This window comes from Vanellus vanellus (genome assembly GCF_965231255.1).
Source record: "Vanellus vanellus genome assembly, chromosome: 28".
Taxonomy (NCBI): Eukaryota; Metazoa; Chordata; class Aves; order Charadriiformes; family Charadriidae; genus Vanellus; species Vanellus vanellus.
In genome coordinates this window covers 1469860-1487572 of record NC_138933.1, presented here as the reverse complement: position 1 = coordinate 1487572, position 17713 = coordinate 1469860, and the positions used below count along the sequence as shown (strand labels likewise).

At 49.9% G+C, this 17713-nt stretch overlaps 1 protein-coding gene across 1 annotated transcript in view; it reads right to left on the bottom strand.

The window, feature by feature from the left end:
- SCN8A (sodium voltage-gated channel alpha subunit 8) overlaps positions 1 to 4657 on the bottom strand; it is a 58904-nt gene extending 54247 nt beyond the window's left edge. The window contains exon 1 of the mRNA XM_082496307.1: positions 4579 to 4657. The gene's annotated coding sequence lies outside the window, so the exon portion shown is untranslated. The remainder of the gene's footprint in view (positions 1 to 4578) is intronic.
- Positions 4658 to 17713: the final 13056 nt, after the last annotated feature.

Sequence of the window (17713 nt, the reverse complement as noted above, 5' to 3'; positions counted from 1 at the left end):
GGATGTCCACTTCCAAGATTTACCGTTTTTCTCAGTAGGAAGAAAACCTCAAAACAACACAAAAAAATTTCACGTGAGGACACAATAATATTTCAGCATTCACCAAGGAGGGTTTTTTCAGAAGATATTGGAAGAACAGAATGACTTCAGAGTGCACCAACATCTGCTAAAAAAAAAAAAAAAAAAAACAAAACAAAACACAAATTTCCCCCAAACCAGCCTCAGAGGAGGCGGTGTCAGCACATCTGCTTCTTGGGTCAGTTTTGCCTATTTTGGCAAAACTTTCCGCTGTAGGGGCACATGCGGAAAGCACAGTCAAGAGGGTGAGCTGGCGTTCATTCCTGTCCCTTTCTCTGTGTGTCAGTCAGGTACAGAGGGTATTCAAAGAACATCGGGCTTTATCCAATTATTTGATTTTTTTTTTTTTTTTAAATAGAACTACTACTTAAAGACCTTTACAAAAATTAGTCCTTATCCACATGTTGACTGAATGAACAAACACTAAGCTCTCTTCATCCTGAAGGTGTCAGGATTTAAGTAGAAAAGTTTCTCTGCAGAAGGAGACACAGAAAGGGAAAACCATTTGTCCGCTGCCACCTGGAAATCGGTGGTAGAACTGGGAGCCGGTCACAACCACCGGGACTCTCCCGGGCTCCAATCCTGTTAATAACAGGCCGTATCTAACGAACGGTCGCCTCCTCCTCGCATTTCTGGTGGTCTCCAGCCATGGGAAACCTCCTGCCCAGGTTCCTCCTGCCTCCGAGGGACCCCGCGCCGCCGCTCCCAGGGACTTCGGGGGAGTCGGGAATTGGTCCCGGGCACCCGGAGTTGGGTGCTCAGAGCTCCGTGGGGCCAGACTGCATCTTTACACACACGGTTTTCCAAAGATTTTATACCCCCAAAAAAAGTGCTGCACTGAGCAGTTGCTAAGATTTAATTATTTTTTCTAAATGTTCCCAGCAGCCCATTTACTGCTACATTATGAAATATTCTAATATATTCTAATACACCTGGAGAGCCGCACAGACCGAGCAAGCGGAGGGGCAGCACCTCAGCATCCCCTTTTTAAAGCCCAACTTCTGAACATAGAGTTGTTCCAAAATAGTTATTGTGCAAAGACACGAACCCAAATTCACTCAGCCTATCGACCACCCATAAAACAGGAGCGGGGGAACGGTTATTCTGTATGGTAATTTCGGAAGAATTCATTTGATGCTGTGGAGCACTCGGGTGGTGTGATCACGAATGGTACCAATATGGAGGGAGGAGAATAAATCACCCCCGTTCTTGTTCTCCGCTCTGGCAGATCTGGGAATCCCTGCAATGTCCCAGAGCACGACCCGTGCTGGCCGGAGCTACGCCGCCTTCATCCCTTCTTATCTCCACACGCACCTCTCGTCTGATCGGACGGAAACCACCCTCCCCTGGCGTCAGCCATTCCTGGTTGTCCTAACGCGGCCATCCCACCACCGATGTCACCACACACTCACTAAAAGCCCATCTCCCGCTGCAACAGTGGCGTTTGCTGCCCAACCTCGTGTTCCGAGAGCTCTTTCCCCACTCGGGTCCCACACCGAAGGGGCTGTGCATCACACGGGTCACCTTAAACCACTACGGTGGATTAAACCTGCAAACGACCCAAGGAGCCGGCGCCCAGCTCTGCACGGCGCCAACGCCGGGCTCCTTCAGCTACGGGTCAGGCTCCCGAGAGGCAATCTGATTTTTAACGATATTGAGCACTGACACCTCTTAAGACTTCCACAGAACTGCTGCGAATTCAACGCGCCTGGAAATAAAGACAACTTTTTATTATTCTTGTCTTCGTAACAACAGTATTCTCACCCAACACTAGTTATAGAAACAATTTCGTCTGTGCCTGAGCATGCCCTCGGCCGGGAAAAGCACACGAGGTAAGCTGAAGCACTGGGGACAGATCCAGGTTTGGTTTTCAAGTATCCTTCCTCAAAACCCAACCCCAGAAACATCCTCCCAATGGCCAAAGAGGGTGAGACATTGCCGAGTTTGTTCCAAGAAGCTGCAGGAGCCTCTGACCCCCCCCCGGAGTCGGGTTCGTCCCCAAATGCGCCCCAACGCACTGAAACAGAGACGGGCGTTTTATTCGGTTATAAATTTGTATGAGGAGTTCTAGTAAAACTAAGCAACTCTGTAAACTTATCAAGAGAATAAGAGAGAAAGGAGACGGATTTTAGTCATTTTCAGCATTTTCTGCTCTCTACTTCTCTAGCAACGAAGGTTTTATTTACGGAACTTTAGGACCACCACCTGTAAAGTTCACAATGCATTACGTACTATTCAACAATGGAAAACATCACTGGGTGGGCTTTTTTGGGAAAAAAAAATCCTCCTGGAATTATCTGTTGAGAATATTTCATTTATAAATAAAAACTCCTCGTACCTTCCTGCTGGCACAGGAACAACAACAGTAACACGGAATGGGACTTTTGGGTCTTAGACAGCGAGATTTTCGCATTTTGAAAAGGCTGTTTTCAGAAATGAGTAATTTGCTAGAGCCCAGCCCCCGCTGGCGACTCTTTCTACTGAAAATACCCCCTACGCTGATGGGCTCCACTGGGCAGGAATCACACTTTGTTGCAGGACGAGCAAAGGCAGAAGTTACTCAACCTTTGGAGCAGTATTTAGAGTGCCGAAGATCGGGTGAAGTGTGAAAAGCCGGTCTGGAATCTCAGCTAACGTCAAGGCGGGTTTTCAACATGCCTCGGCAGCAGTAAGCCACCTCCTCTGGGCTTGTGCTCTCCACGACTGTCTACCCCACACAGAAGCGGAATAACGGGACATAAAGGGGAAAATCCAAGCATTTTGTTATTCCTGAACCCCACAAATTGAGCCAAAAGCCCGGCAGGGACGAGCTCCCTGCCCCGCTGCCACTAACGCACGCCCTCACGTGCAGGTTCCTCTCTGGGGCTGCTTAAATTATTTTCCCCGCGCTCGTTCTCAACTCCAGCGCTTTCGTTTTGTTATTTTACTGCACCTTCTCTAACCCCAAACCCTTTCTCTGAACACAACAATAAATTATTGATTCCAGCCCATCTGTTGATGCCGATGGCAGCTGTGGCGGTCGATGGTGGATGGAAATCCTGTGACCGCACGGACACGGAGTCGCATGCGGCCGCCACTGCCAACCGCCTGGCCGGTCATTGACAAATAGTGAGGATCAATCGGTACGTGAAGCCGTATCAGCTCATTTTAATGAGAAAGCGTGCGAAACCAGGCAAGCAAAGCCCCAGGTGAATGCAGACGTACCAACCGAAGGGAGGGAGATGATGCCACAATTTAGATTTTCGAGCTACTTCGTTCCCACTCAGCGCTGACTTTGTGTCCGTCTCATTTCACCTCCTTTGACTGAGGAGGAGAACACAGCCGTGCCCAACGTCCTGCAATCGCTCGCTCTTCTCTTCATCACAACCCCAGCTTCCCCCCCCCCCCCCTCCGTGCACAGAATACCCACACCGTGGCACCTCTCCCCCCCAGCAGCACGGTATCTATACCATGATCTAGATAGAAGCCATACGTGTCAGCTTATATAACCGGTGGAAGGGTTTGTGACGGGGACGGGTCCCTCCGCCCGGGGTGGGTGACACCCTGGGAGTGGAAGACACGTCCAAAGGGTCGCTGTGACCACCCCCCCCCCGGCCTGTCCCCGGGGTCAGAGGAGCCAGAAGAAGGACATTTCCAGCCCCCCCCCGCCCAGAGTGGGGCTGCCAGCCTCCCCCCCGGGGGAAAACCAGCGCTGCCGGCCCTTCTGCCCTGTTTTCCCCTAAAGACACTGGTAGTGGGGGGGGGTCGGGCTCCCACAGCCCCCCCCCTCCTCCCCATTACACCCCCCCCCGGGGGGACAGGGGCCGGGCAGGCCGCGGGGCGATGCTGCAGCCGCACAGGGGCCCGGCGACATCTCCGCACGCAGCGGGACCCCCCCCGCGCCCCGCAGCCCCCCAACACCCCCACTGCCCACCCCCAGACGGGCCCGCCGCCCCCCCGAGCCCAGCCCCCCCCTCAGGGGACATCCCCAGCGGTGTGTCCGTCCCCCCCCCCCTTCCCCCCCGCCCCCATCGCCCGCAGCTCCCGCCCGCTCCCCTCCCCCACACCGGGCACCACTTGCACCAGTAGAAGGGGGGGCGGAGGAAAGGGGGGGGAGGACACCCAGATTTTTAATAGAAAAAAAGCTTGTGAGCGCGCAGCTCCCTCCCCCCAGGGAGGAAAAAAGCCCCCCTACAGCCCAACGCGCCCCCACCACCCCCGGCCCCTGTGGGGGCGGGGGGAGCCCCAGAGCCGCCCCGCGCACCTCCCCCACGGCGCCCTGCCCCCCCCGACGGGGCCTGGGACCGGCGGGGACCGGGGGGAGCCGCGGGGGACCGGCGGAGCCGGAAGAGCGGCGAGGAGCGGGGACAGGCCGCCCCGGGCCGCAGCGGCCTCCCCGGACCCGCTCTGCGGCAAAGCGCCGGCCGGGGGGAGGGATGTGGAAAATAACCGTCACTAGACCCGGCGAGGAGAGGCGGGGGGAGCCCGGTCCCCACCCGCGGCCGCGGGGCTGCGACTCACCGCGGCGGCGGCTCTAGCGCGTCTCCGGGCCGGACTGCGGCGGGGCGGGAGCTGCGGGGGGGACTGCGGGTGTCGCCATCTTGGTGCGCCGGCGCCACGCCCCCCGCGCGCCTGCCGGCCCCGCCCAGCGCGGCCTGCCGGCAGGGGGCCGAGGGGCGGGGCCGAACTGCTAGCTCCGCGCGGAGGGGGCGGGGCCGAACTGCCGGCACCAGGCTGAGGGGGCGGGGCCAAAACCCCGGCACAGGGCTGAGGGGGCGGGACCGAAGAGCCGGCTTCGCGCTGGGGGGGGGGAGGGTGTCAAACTCCTGATGCGGGCTGGGGGCGGAGCCAAACTCCGGGCAGGTTGAGGGGCGGGGCTAATGCCCCCGGCAGGGGACTTCGGGGGCGTGGCCAAACTTCCGGCAAGGGGCTGAGGGGCGGGGCCGAGCTCCCGGTATGGGGCTGAGGGGCGGGGCCAACTGCCAGCACGGAGGTGAGGGGGCGTGGCCGAGAGCCTGATACGGGTGGAGGGGGCGTGGCCAAACCCCAGCTGGGCCGAGGGGGCGTGGCCAAGGACCATCACCTCTAAGGCACTGCCCTTTTTTTCCCCCTCTTTTTTTCCTTTTCTTCTTTTTTTCTTTCTTATGTTATGAATTAGAAATTTCATTTTCGTTCACGATGCAGTGCGGGAAGACACGTCCTTGTATTTCCCATTCAAAGAGCCTCACCGAGGCCCCACCATTGCTCCGGCCGGGAATTCGGTTTGTTCTCCCCATACGTCCTGGCAGCGCCCCGAGCCCGGCGCCGCACCAGCCGCAATCTGTGTGACACCCCGTGGCCTTGGCCGCACCTTGGCCCAAAATACGTAAAAAAAACCCTGTAGAATTTCGGGTGGAAACATCAAGACGGTATGCCCGGATTTGCCATAAGCTCGCTAACGAAGGCGACGTGCGCTTTTTACACCTAAATGATGAGAATTAAACCAAGATGATGCTGACCGGAGACCAACGGCGCGCACGGTGCCGGAGGTGAGCTGCCGGCAGCGCCGGAGCCGCGGGGCAACACGGGGGGCTCTGGCCTCCCCGGGCACAGCGGGGCAGGGTGGGCACTGCCGGGGCAGGGCGAGACCCCGTTGCCCTCCGGGAGCCCTCGCGGGTGGCTTTGGAGTGTTTTGACCTTCCCTGGAGACGGCCGCGTTTCCTGGGCAGAAACCGCAGAGCCCTCCGCAACAGCTACCTGAAAGGTTTGTTTCACGCAGGGCTGCGGTGCAGGGCCGGGGGCTGCCCAGGACTCTCCCAGGCATCTCCAGGGGTGTTCTGGCTCCTCTCGATTCCCGGGTAGCAGCCCTGGACTGCTCCAAGGTGGCCCCCCGGGCTACCGTGTCCGTGCGGGAGGCAGGTCCATGCTCTGCACCCTGCTGACTCCCTCCAAGGAGGCTTGGGAGTAGTTTGCCCTTCCCGGGAGACGGCTGAAGTCCTGGATAGAAGATGTATATGACTCCCAGGCAGTTCCCTGAAGGGTTATGTCCGTGCTGGAGACAGGTCCATGCCCTGCAGCTCCTCGGGACTCCTCCCAGGCAGCTCCTGGAGCATTTTTTTCTGGAGAGCGGGGAATTCCCAGGCAGCAGTCCCGGACTCTTTGAAGGCAGCTGCACAAAGAGCGTTGTCCATGTTGGAGGCAGGTCTGTGCCCAGCAGCTCCCTGGGACCTCTCTCAGGGATCTCCAGGGGTGTTCTGGCTCTTCCAGAGATGGATGAATTCTCAGGTAGCAGCCCCAGAGTCTTCCAAGGTTTCTCCCCAAGGTGTTTTGTCCATGCTGGAGGCAGGTCCATGCCCTGTACCCTGCTGAGACTCCTCCAAGGCAGCTTTGGAGTGGTTTTCCCTTCCCTGGATACAGCTGAAGTCCTGGATAGAAGATGCCTGTGACTCCTAGATAGTCGCCTGGAGAATATGCTTCACGTGTGAGGCAGGTCCATGCCCAGGAGCTCCACAAAACTCTTTCCAGGGATCTCCAGGGGTGCTTTGGCCTCCCCTGGAGATGGATGAGTTCTCAGGTAGCATCCCTGGACTCCTCCAAGGTGTTTTGTCCATGTTAAGGCCGCTCCACACTCCATACCGTGCCATGCTGTGCTCACCTTCCCCCGGCCCCCGGCTGGGTCCCGCACGGGCAGCTGTGCAAACAGTCCGGGGACAAAGGCAGCTCAAAGATAAGAATTTCTAACTATTAGAGCCAAACTTTGTTTAGGCCAGTATTTCACCCGTCTCATTTACCATCTGTGCAGAATGGACTGCAGAAATAAGGGCAAAAGTCCCATGGCCAACATCCCGAGTGGAGCTGGGACAGACGACAGCAACGGGGCGACAGAAAAACTCCGCATCAGCCAAACACTTTTTCTTCTGTTTGTTTTTTTTTTTTTTTTTTTTTTTTACAGTTTCAGGATAAGTTAAACTTCAAGCAGCCATCATGCACGTCACACACTGCATCACCCAGAAGATCTCCGTGCTCATCCCGGGACTATCTGGAAACAGTAAGATTTGACAAAAGAAATAAAAGTGCCAAAATGACATTGCTGTCCTACGTGATGCTCTGTCCATGCTCTACATTGGCTTCTTCCTTCTTGTTGCCACCTGGGCTACCAGCTTTCTACTCACAGGGCCTTCCCCAGCTCCCGGCGGCTCGCTGAAGAGGTGGAAGTCCACTACGGAACGCTGTCCTCAGCCACAACCCCATCAGGTATTCAGATTTCTGGTTTTTTTTTTCCAATAAAATAGTGAAAAAGAGAGCACTAACAATTGACCCAAGTTGCCCCTCTCCAGTTAAGAGGGACAACTCCTCCTCCTTTATCCACAGAATTTGTGCCTAATAACATTACGCCTGTAATTGATGACTGCAATTTCAGGATCAATTTTTATTGTTACGTAGTTCTTGTTCTGTGTTGCTGCAAGAACAACCTGAAACACTGTATTACGTTGCCGTTTTAGAAAAAAAGAAAAAAAAAAAATTAAAATCCACCTTGCAGAAATGTCCTCTTCACCGAATTTTAAATCTCTGTCCTCCAAGCAGAGCTCTCGGAGCTGGGTGCTGAGCAAAGCTGGCAGCACACAGCGCTGGGCTGGAGAACTCATTCATCTCGCTTTAGAAGTGACACAGGAGCTAAATCTGCCCTCATTTTACGTCTCTGACTTTTACGGGGCTGCCCTACGGTAACACAAGGGCACAGGCAGCTGAAAAAATGTAGATATCTCAAGCCATAACTAATGAAAAGCACTTACACACGCATTAAATAAGCGGCTACAGATTCTGAGAAATTTTCTGTCCAAACTGGACCTTCCGTAGCTTGGCTCTCACTAAAGCTTACATTTCCAGCAGATGTGAAATAAGCAGAAATAAAACACTGAAATATAGGACAAATCCACTGATGACAAAGGGATTCCCTGTGGGGCCGCACACCAGAACCACCCCAGGACGCTCGGGGCCCCGTGGGGGTTCCTGCAGTCGGTATAAGGCAGATTTGGGCAAAGCGCTTAAAGAAATAAATTGGTCAAAACCCTCCGAGGTTTAACAGCGATAACAAAACAGACCAAAAGGTTCCCAAACTGCCCTCAGCAATCTGGGCACAGCCCTGGGGAGACTCTGTCCCACGATATTCCACACCATCCCTGCACAGTGACACCGTGACACCCCGTCCACCTTCCCATGGGAGCCATCGAGCTCCTCGTCCCCATCCAGGGCAGAAGGAAACCTCGGAACATGCGGATATGCAGAGTAGGAAAAGTATTTCCCAAATAATGCTGCCTTGTAAAGCAGATAAATATTCCAGGTAAGGGTTTTGCTTGCCTGTAATTCTCATGGCAAGGGTTGGACTAGATGAGTTTTAAAGGTCCCAACCCAAACCGCCCTGTGATTGTGGTTCCATTCTCATCAAAAGAGCAAAGCGAATAAAAACAATAACCCTTGGCCGAAAAGGGAACACAACGCCCCAGAGCCTCAGCAACAGCTCGAAGCACTAACAGCACTAATTCTGCCATTCTCGGTCTGAACCATAACGACCTGGCGCTGGGCTACACCGACACCGGCACGGTGCTGGGGGGGCTGAGAGGCCCCACATCACCCCCACGGCTCCCGTACAGCCCCGCGGTGGGATCCCCACAGCCCTGCCCTACACGCCCCCCTTGTCCTATACATCCCCCCGTCCCTGCCCTGTAGAGCCCCCACACCCCCTGCCCCACCTGGCCCCACAGGGTGTCTCTACTGGCCCCACAGCCATGGGCCCCACAGGGTCCCTCTCAAGGACTGCACAGCCCCAGGCCCCCCAACCCTAACATCCCCATAGACCCCCCATAGACACTTCCATGGGGTCGCTATGGGGTGGCTACGGGGCAGTGGTGCCTATAGGGCCCTCCATGGGGCATCTGTGAGGCGGCCATGGGATGGCAGTGCCTGTAGGGCCCTCCATGGGGCATCTGTGAGGCGGCCATGGGATGGCAGTGCCTATAGGGCCCTCCATGGGGTGGCTATGGAGCAGCGGTGCCTATAGGGCCCTCCATGGGGCATCTGTGAGGCAGCCATGGGACAGTAGTGCCTATAGACCCCTCCACGGGGTGGCTATGGGGCGGCTATGGGGCAGCAGTGACTATAGGGTGGCCATGCGGTGGCTATGGGGTTGCAGTGCCTACAGGGCCCTCCGTGGGGCAGCCGAGGCGCCCGGCCCTGCGGCTGTGAGGGGAGCTGAGGGCAGAGGCGCAGGATGAGGAGAGGGCTCGGCCACCTTCCCCACAGGGCAGCGGGAGAACTTCACACAAGGATGTTTTTAAAGAAGCCGCTCATTTTCATGGCACTGTATTTGGCGATAATACCATTTGCTTCTCTGTTTATTTTTTTTTAATTCTTTGTTACTGTTAAGTCCTGTAAGAATTCGAGCAGAATGAAACACTGATGGGTTGCCTCATTTTTATCGTTTGATGTATTGTTTTAAAGATCAGCACGAGCAATTTGAAAGGACTTTCAAAAGGATAAAATCGTGTTCCAGTAACAGAAACAATGCCTTTTAAAGCCGTTATATTCAGGAACTGGTTCTATCATACATAGAGAGAAGCAGTGATGATTGTTTGCCGATGGCACCAAGCTGTGTGGCAAGGTAGACACGCTGGAGGGGAGGGATGCCGTCCGGAGGGGCCGGGACAGGCTGGAGAGGTGGGCCCATGCCAAGCTCACGAAGTTCAACAAGGCCAAGTGCAAGGTCCTGTACATGGGTTGGGGCAATCCCAACACAACTCCAGGCTGGGCGGGGAATGGCGGGAGAGCAGCCCTGAGGAGAAGGCCCTGGGGGTGCTGATGGATGAGAAGCTCAACATGAGCCGGCAGTGTGCGATCGCAGCCCAAAGGCCGACCGCATCCCGGGCTGCATCAGGAGTGTGGCCAGCAGGGCGAGGGGGGATTGTGCCCCTCTGCTCCGCTCTGGGGAGACCCCCCCGCAGTACCGCCTCCAGCTCGGGGGGTCCCCACAGCAGAAGGCCCCGGAGCTGTTGGAGCGGGGCCAGAGGAGGCCCCGGAGATGCTGGGAGGGCTGGAGCCCCTCTGCTGGGAGGACAGGCTGGGAGAGGTGGGGGGGTCAGCCTGGAGAAGAGAAGGCTGCGGGGAGACCTTATAGCGGTCTTCCAGTATCTGAAGGGGGCCTACAAAAAGGCTGGAGAGGGTCTTTTTACAAGGGCGCGTAGTGAGAGGATGAGGGGTAATGGCTTCAAACTGGAAGAGGGGAGATTGAGATTAGATATTAGGAAGAACTTCTTTACCCTGAGGGTGGTGGCCCAGGTTGCCCCAAGAAGCTGTGGCTGCGCCATCCCTGGAGGTGTTCAAGGCCAGGTTGGACGGGGCTTGGAGCAAGCTGGGCTGGGGGGAGGTGTCCCTGCCCAGGGCAGGGGGGTTGGAACTGGATGGTCTTGAAGGTCCCTTCCAACCCAAACCATTCTGTGATTCTATGATCACAGGAACTGCGGCAAAAGCAAACCCTGGGCAGGAAGGTGGTGAAAGGAGAACCCCGAGTGTTCTAACTGCTCTTCACCTGCCAGACTGAGTCACAACGCCCCAAACCACAGGGGTGAGGGAAAGGTCATAGGCTTTCTTTTTGCTTGTTTTTCTCAGCAAGATTTATTTGTAGAAGCTGATTGAAACTTTTCAGATATTTTCTATGCAGCTGTAATTGCAGGATTTTTATTTAATAGAATACCAAATGGTTTTCTGCTTTTTAAATGTTATTATTGCTAAATATAGTGCTATTAAAATGAGCAGTTTCTTCAAGAATGTATTTCAAATACTTTTTTGAATTAATAATTAAACTGATTATAAAACATGTATTTTTTCTTTTAGCATTCTATAATTCCCAGAGGATCTTCATCTCTAAAGGTCTGGGCTGAGCTACCCATTATTGTTGTTCTTGTGTATCGGGTTAGTACTCTCCATCCCGTATTTTGCATGTAAATACTTTTTATTACTGAATGGCTTGTGTAACTTCTGCTGGCTAACAGTAGTAAAAAGGAATGTAATGCATTTTTGAGATTAAAATATGGTATAAAAATAAGCCATTGAGATTTCTTCATTTTTCTGATTAGTTCTCAAAGAAGTTGACTGCGAGTGGGACTTGTAAATTTCTCTAATAATACTTTAACTTTTTTTTCAGCTCTACAAACCAAACATTTATAAGGCAGTAGCTGAATTTGTGGCCTTGATTATGAACACTATTATAACACAGGTTTCTGCTCAAGCAAGGTAAGAGCTTTATAGCAGTATTTTGATGATATTTGGGATAAACTATTTAACCCTGCCACTCAATATCGCCCAAAATATTTTTGTCTTATATCTTGTGATTTTTGCTTCTAGTCTTACTGCTTTTAATGTCAAAAGTAGCAATGATAATTTGACTTAAAATTGTCAAAGTTGTGTAGGTGAAGTAACTGGCAAATCTGAATATTTCCATTAAAAGTAACATTTTGCAAATGTAAAGCAAAGCTTTAAAATAGAATGCCATAAGAATTGTGTTCATGTTGGGTTTTTTTTTGTTATAGGCATTATTGGCTAAATACCCTCAGCAAATGGCAACAGGAATGTCACAGTCGCTCTCCAGTTGTCCCGTCGGAATGGCACATCTCCGAAGGAGCTTCCGATCACTGCCAAAACCCATCTTGACAACAGACCTGAGGAGCCGTATGTAGTACTTTCTAAAAATGAATCCAGAAACTGGAAAGATTTCAACTATTTCTGTGTATTTAAGAGGCATATTGCTTACTATTTGTTTCGGATTATTACATACTTCTGATTATTTTGGGAGTGGTTGTGATTTTTTATTGGCCTTTTTTCTTTTTCCTTAAAAAGAATCATCTGAATAAGACGGCACACTGAACACGTGGCTTTTCTAGCTTTCCAAATAGCTGTTGTTACAAGTAATTACCATTTGACAATAAGAATTCGTGTTGGTTTGTAATGGTGCCTACAGTTGTATGCATACTTTAAAACATTAATCTGTTAACCTGAGTGGAAGTCGTGCTGTCAGACCCCGATACCATGTTTGATTCAGCTCATCGCATTTGCCTCTAGCCGAGGAAAGCTATTTTTGGTCTGCCGGAATTAACTAGGTTGGGTGGATATGTTCTGTTTTGGCAGAATCGCGAAATTGGAGATGAGTGTGCTTTGTAAAATACTAACTTCTATCTTTTCATCTCTGCTGTGTGGTCCCTTTTCTTTCCCTTCTGCTAACAACCATTATGGTGCAGTGTGATGTCTTACAGGTATTGTCAGCTCGCCCAAAAAAATAGCATTTTTCAATAGCAGAACTAGTTTCCTAGTTCTGGAATTTAGTATTGTGGTCACATGGAAAGCCGTTTCTTTGACTATTTTTCTAAAGAAATCAGCTTAATTGTTCTACGTTTCTCAGCCTCTCCTTAATAACTTCTGAACTCGACCGGTTTCAAGAAAATTCAGCAGAGGAGTGAGGTCTTAAAGATACGATGTTCCGCATCCTTCAAGAACTTTAGCGTTTGGGCAGCGGACAATTAATTTTATTATTAGCATATATGTGGATAATGCGTCCCTCCAGCCCTGCTCCTGGCTGCTGCAGCCCCAAGGGGATGTGGAGGAGGAAACGTTTAGGAGCATTAAGGAGAAGAGGGAACGTGGTATCGCAGGAGGGACAAGGAGTGTGAGGAAGAGGAGGAGGGGGGATATAAAGTCTGTGGAGATCTGTAGAAGGTAACAGATACCAGATGGGCAGAATATACGTTGATTCTCTTTTCTTTGTTCATGTGTGTGCCTACAAAAGCATTCACGGCATAGAATCCTTAGATGTAAGTTATAATTATGAATGGTATTCTATTTTGTAAATGTGCTATTTACAGAGCTATAAGCTTTACAGAATTTAAAACTGTCAGGTTATTCGGAATTTAGGCAACAGCAATTTTTAACAGTACACTGTGGACTGTCTTTTGCCTTTGAGTGGAAAACTTATCAAAGATTTTCAGGGCTTAATATGTTGCAAAGCAGCCTTCGTGAGCAACACGGGAAACATTTGTTTGTAGCGCTCTGCCTCACCGCGCTGGTTCGTTTGGGCTCGTTACTGCCTGACGTGCCAGCATCGATGGATCTCTCCGTGTTGGCTCTCAGTGGATCAGCCAAGGCTTGAGAACGCCGGAGCCGTGCGTGGGCAACTCGCGCCAGACATTCCCTGTGATGCGTTCGGCCAGCGCCGGCGGGGCTGATGCAGGTCAACGTGTTCTTTCCTGTTAGACCACAAGAGGTCATTGATTCGCTAAATATTATTAGAAATTTGTGTGAACCTTTGGTTAGAAAAAAACTGAAAAATCGGTCATGAGGACCACACCAGTCTGATTTGTACGTAAAAGGCCGGTTGGTGTCACGCTGTTAAACTGAAAACTCTGAAAAATTTAAAAGTGAATTAATCAATTCTTCTCTACTCCCCGTTAAGGGGTTAAAGTTAAGGTTTGGGACTCAATAGCAAGAATATTATGATGTGTAAGATGAGTTGGTACAGAAAATTATTTAAATCTGTTATTTTTTTAAAAAACAAACAAGAAAAGCTAATTACCTTCGGCATATCATGATGGACAGCTATATGAAGTCACATATGCAGTGAAGATGATGTGGCTGAAATTCGGAACAATGTTTTAAATTTGGCTATTTCCCCTCCTACAGTGCTTGTATATCCTTTATCCTTTAAATATAATATTTACTTTATTAGCTTTTTCTATTTCAAAACTAGCTCTTTGAGCTTAATTCACTTCAGCCTCGACTACCCTGCTTTAAAAAAAAAACAAAACAAAACCAAAACATAATGTTTGTCTAATATTAGTCACAAACATGAAATTAGATTTCAGTGTGGCAAAGATTTTGTAGCTGGTCACAGTAATCAAATCTAAAACTGCATTTAGGACAACCGTGTTACAAAGCACTTGAACGGTTGTGAACTGAGACTGCTTTTATTCACTCTAGAGCAGTATTTTCTGAAAGTTACGCAGGATCAGTTACCCCGTACAAGAATACGTGCTTTCCTTGTCGTTTATCTACATTACAACTTGAAAAATTTTGAAGTGAGACCATATAACATTTCAAATACTCACAGGCTTTGCGACATCCGCTGCGCAGCCCTGCAGACAGCTCTTCTCGTGCGGCTTATCGTCTGCTTGGTAGATCTGGTGGAATTAAGGGGAAGATGTTAAAGGAATCACAAAAACTACAGTATGTAGCTATGGAAATCCCAGAGCCCAGCGTTACAATTGAATTTTCAGACTGTAAAGCATCCATTCAGCTCCCACTGGAAAAGGTAAGGGCTTAAGTTCTTCTCTGTGCTGAGAAACCATCTTACTCAATTTTCCTTTATTACAGATTTTTTGGAATTTTGCTTGCTTGTAAAACCTCAATATGTGATATGTCTGCAGTTCCAGATATGAGTTAATGAATACATAACATTATGGAATTTACATAATTAAATGTCAGTTTTAGGATCTCTCGCATACATGATTTTTTCATCTCCCTCTGGTTGGACAAAGAGATTTCTAATTAATTTACGTTGTAATGAAGAAAGAGAATCTAAACCCACTTATATTTGGGTTGTTGTTTTTGTTTCAAGTAATTTCTGAGTTGCCAGACTTGGCAGGTAAAGGACAAAACGTTTCAGAAATAACTGCAAAGAGCTTTTTTGCTGTTTTACCATGCAGTGATCAGCTGAGAGTCTCAGGATGAGGCAGGCAGACCTACGCCAACTTCTTGCTGCATTTTGTCATGCAGAAGTAGCAGAAGTTTGCCAATCTGTTCTTTCTTTATTTTCCCTTTAAACTCTTTTATATGTTACCCCCAAAATACTAGATTTAACCATGCTGCTCTGCTTTTACAAAGCGACGGGACAGGGAGTTGAACTGGCACCAGTAAATGTTTCCTGTGCATTTTTTTCCCTTCCTAACTTTTGCTGTGCTGCTTAGATCAGGAGCGGGAATCTGCTCTAAAACCTCCAGATTTTCTTTTTGAAGTGTACCAAAAACTTATTGTAGGAATTCTTCACGGATGATTCTTCTAACAGCTTTAAAAGAAAAAAAAAAAAAATACAGATTTTACAGGAAAAAAAAAAAAAAAGAAGCCTTAAAAAAAAATACAGCAGGAGTTTAACCTTTTAATGACTAAGCCACATAATTAAAACCAAACAAGAACCCCTCTTGTCCATTCAGGGTGCTTGAAGATGGGATGCTCTTTTTAAGCCTCAGCTGCAAGACTTAATCAAAAGCTTGGCTTTTGATGCTGTTAGAGCTGGTGTGAAATAGGACGGTCTTTCGGGCAAGAGACGCCAGCCAGGGGCCGGGGGACTGAAACTCTCTGACGCTTCCGTTTAAATCAACGCAGGACTTTCCAGGAAGAGGAATTTTGTCAGCATATTATTTAACGCCAATGACACGTTAATGTTTCATACTTTAATTTTCTTCTCCTAAACACAGTCCAATGTATAACCTATTACATATGAACACACTTTTTTTTAATTAATCTTCGTTTAATATATTTAAATAGTTGGAATATTTTGGTGCTTAATTGCATTTTAAAACTTAACTTGGATTGTGATGTTTTGTATGTACATCTCTACTAAAGTAAGATACAAAACTCAGTTTAATTTAGTGAACAAACTATAGCTTAGTCACATACATAACCAACGTTTGTCTTAGTGTGAATTTTATTGACTTTTTTTACATCTTTTACAATTTTAGTCATTGATACTTAATGAGTTTATTGCTTTTAGACAACTTTGACATCTTTGCCCACAAAGTGTGTGGTGACTTTGACTCTTGTGGTGTAGTAACTGTAGCTAAAGAGTATAGCAGCTTTTATAATTGGGACTTGTTAGACTTGTCATAAATATAGTGTCACAATAGATGGGTTTTGTTGGGCGGCGATTTGATAAATGATGTTTCAATCTTTTAAGATTAAAATCAAATGTCGTTTTAAAAAAAGGGGAAAATGACAAAATATTGAAAATGACATTCTGTAATTGAGTTGCAGCATGATGCCTGTACACCTATTATTTGTGATCTACATGGCTTCTGCTGAACCACTGCCTTTAAATGTTCCTGATGAAAGTGAGGTATCCATCATGTCTGAGACCAGTAGTTGACAAAATTAATGTGGACTGGGTGAACTGGTCTAGCTCTATCAACATGAGGGGAAAAGGGGAGGTGGTGAAGGAGTTAGATTTCAAGAGCAAACTTTAAATCAATTATTGACTGAGCTGCCAGTACTGCAGTTTAGGACTATAACGAACATAATTTTGTCTTTCAGCTTTGCTGAGAAGGCCATACTACTCTGGCTCGTTTGAGCAAGCGTTGGCAGCGGCGTTGGTGGCCACCACAGCTGGAGGCCAAGTGCCCGGCCAACCAGCCACTGTCACACCGCAGTGGCATTGCTCAGCGACACCGCGAGTAAACGCCATAGAGATTATTGTCTGGGCTCTCAGGAGAGGGGCAGGAAAGGTTATATGTTTTCTAATAGCCATTTGTTTTAAGAAAGTCATAATATTGTAGTTGCCTCTGGATAGATATGTTGGGTTTTATTTGATGGCTGAATTATGTTTTAATTCTTTGAAGCAGGCAAAAATTATTAAGCAAGTTTTAAAAAACAATCAATCCCCTGACAATACTTTTCAAATGCTACAGCCAATGAAGTAATGACAGCTTGGAACAGTTCATATTTCCACAGCACTTGCGTGACTCAATACACACAGGTCTTTAATGGGGCTGTTAAAGACCATGTGAATGGTCTTTAATGGGGCTGTTTCTACTTCATAGAATCACAGAATGATTAGAGTTGGAAGGGGCCTTGAAGACCATCCAGTGCCACCCCCTGCCCTGGGCAGGGACACCTCCCCCCAGCCCAGGGTGCTCCAAGCCCCGTCCAACCCGGCCTTGAACCCCTCCAGGGATGGGGCAGCCACAGCTTCTCGGGGCAACCTGCGCCAGGGGCTCAGCACCCGCACAGCCAACAATTTCTTCCTGATATCTCACCTCTTTCAGTGTCAAACTGTTGCCCCTCATCCCATCACTCACCTCCCTGACCCAGAGTCCCTCCCCAGCTCTCCTGGAGCCCCTTTAGGCACTGGAAGGGGGTCGGAGGTCTCCCCGCAGCCTTCTCTTCTCCAGGCTGACCCCCCCACCTCTCCCAGCCTCTCCTCCCAGCAGAGGGGCTCCAGCCCTCCCAGCATCTCCGGGGTCTCCTCTGGCCCCGCTCTGACAGCTCCGGGGCCTTCTGCTATTGGTGGCCCCAGAGTTGGACTCAATACTCCAGGTGGGGTCTCCCCAGAGCAGAGCGCAGCAGAGGGGCACAATCCCCCCCTTGCCCTGCTGGCCACGCTGCCGGGGATGCAGCCCGGGATGCCGGGGGCTTTCTCAGCTGCCAGCTCACATTGCCCGCTCACGGTGAGCTTCTCATCCAACAACACCCACAAGTCCTTTTCCTCAGGGCTGTTCTCAATCCATTCTCCTCCCAGCCTGGATTTGTGCTTGGGATTGCTGTGACCCACGCGCAGAACGCTGCATTTGGCCTGGTTGAACTTCAGGAGCTTCGCACAGGCCCACCTCTCCAGCCTGTCCACCTCCCTCTGGATGGCATGCTGTGG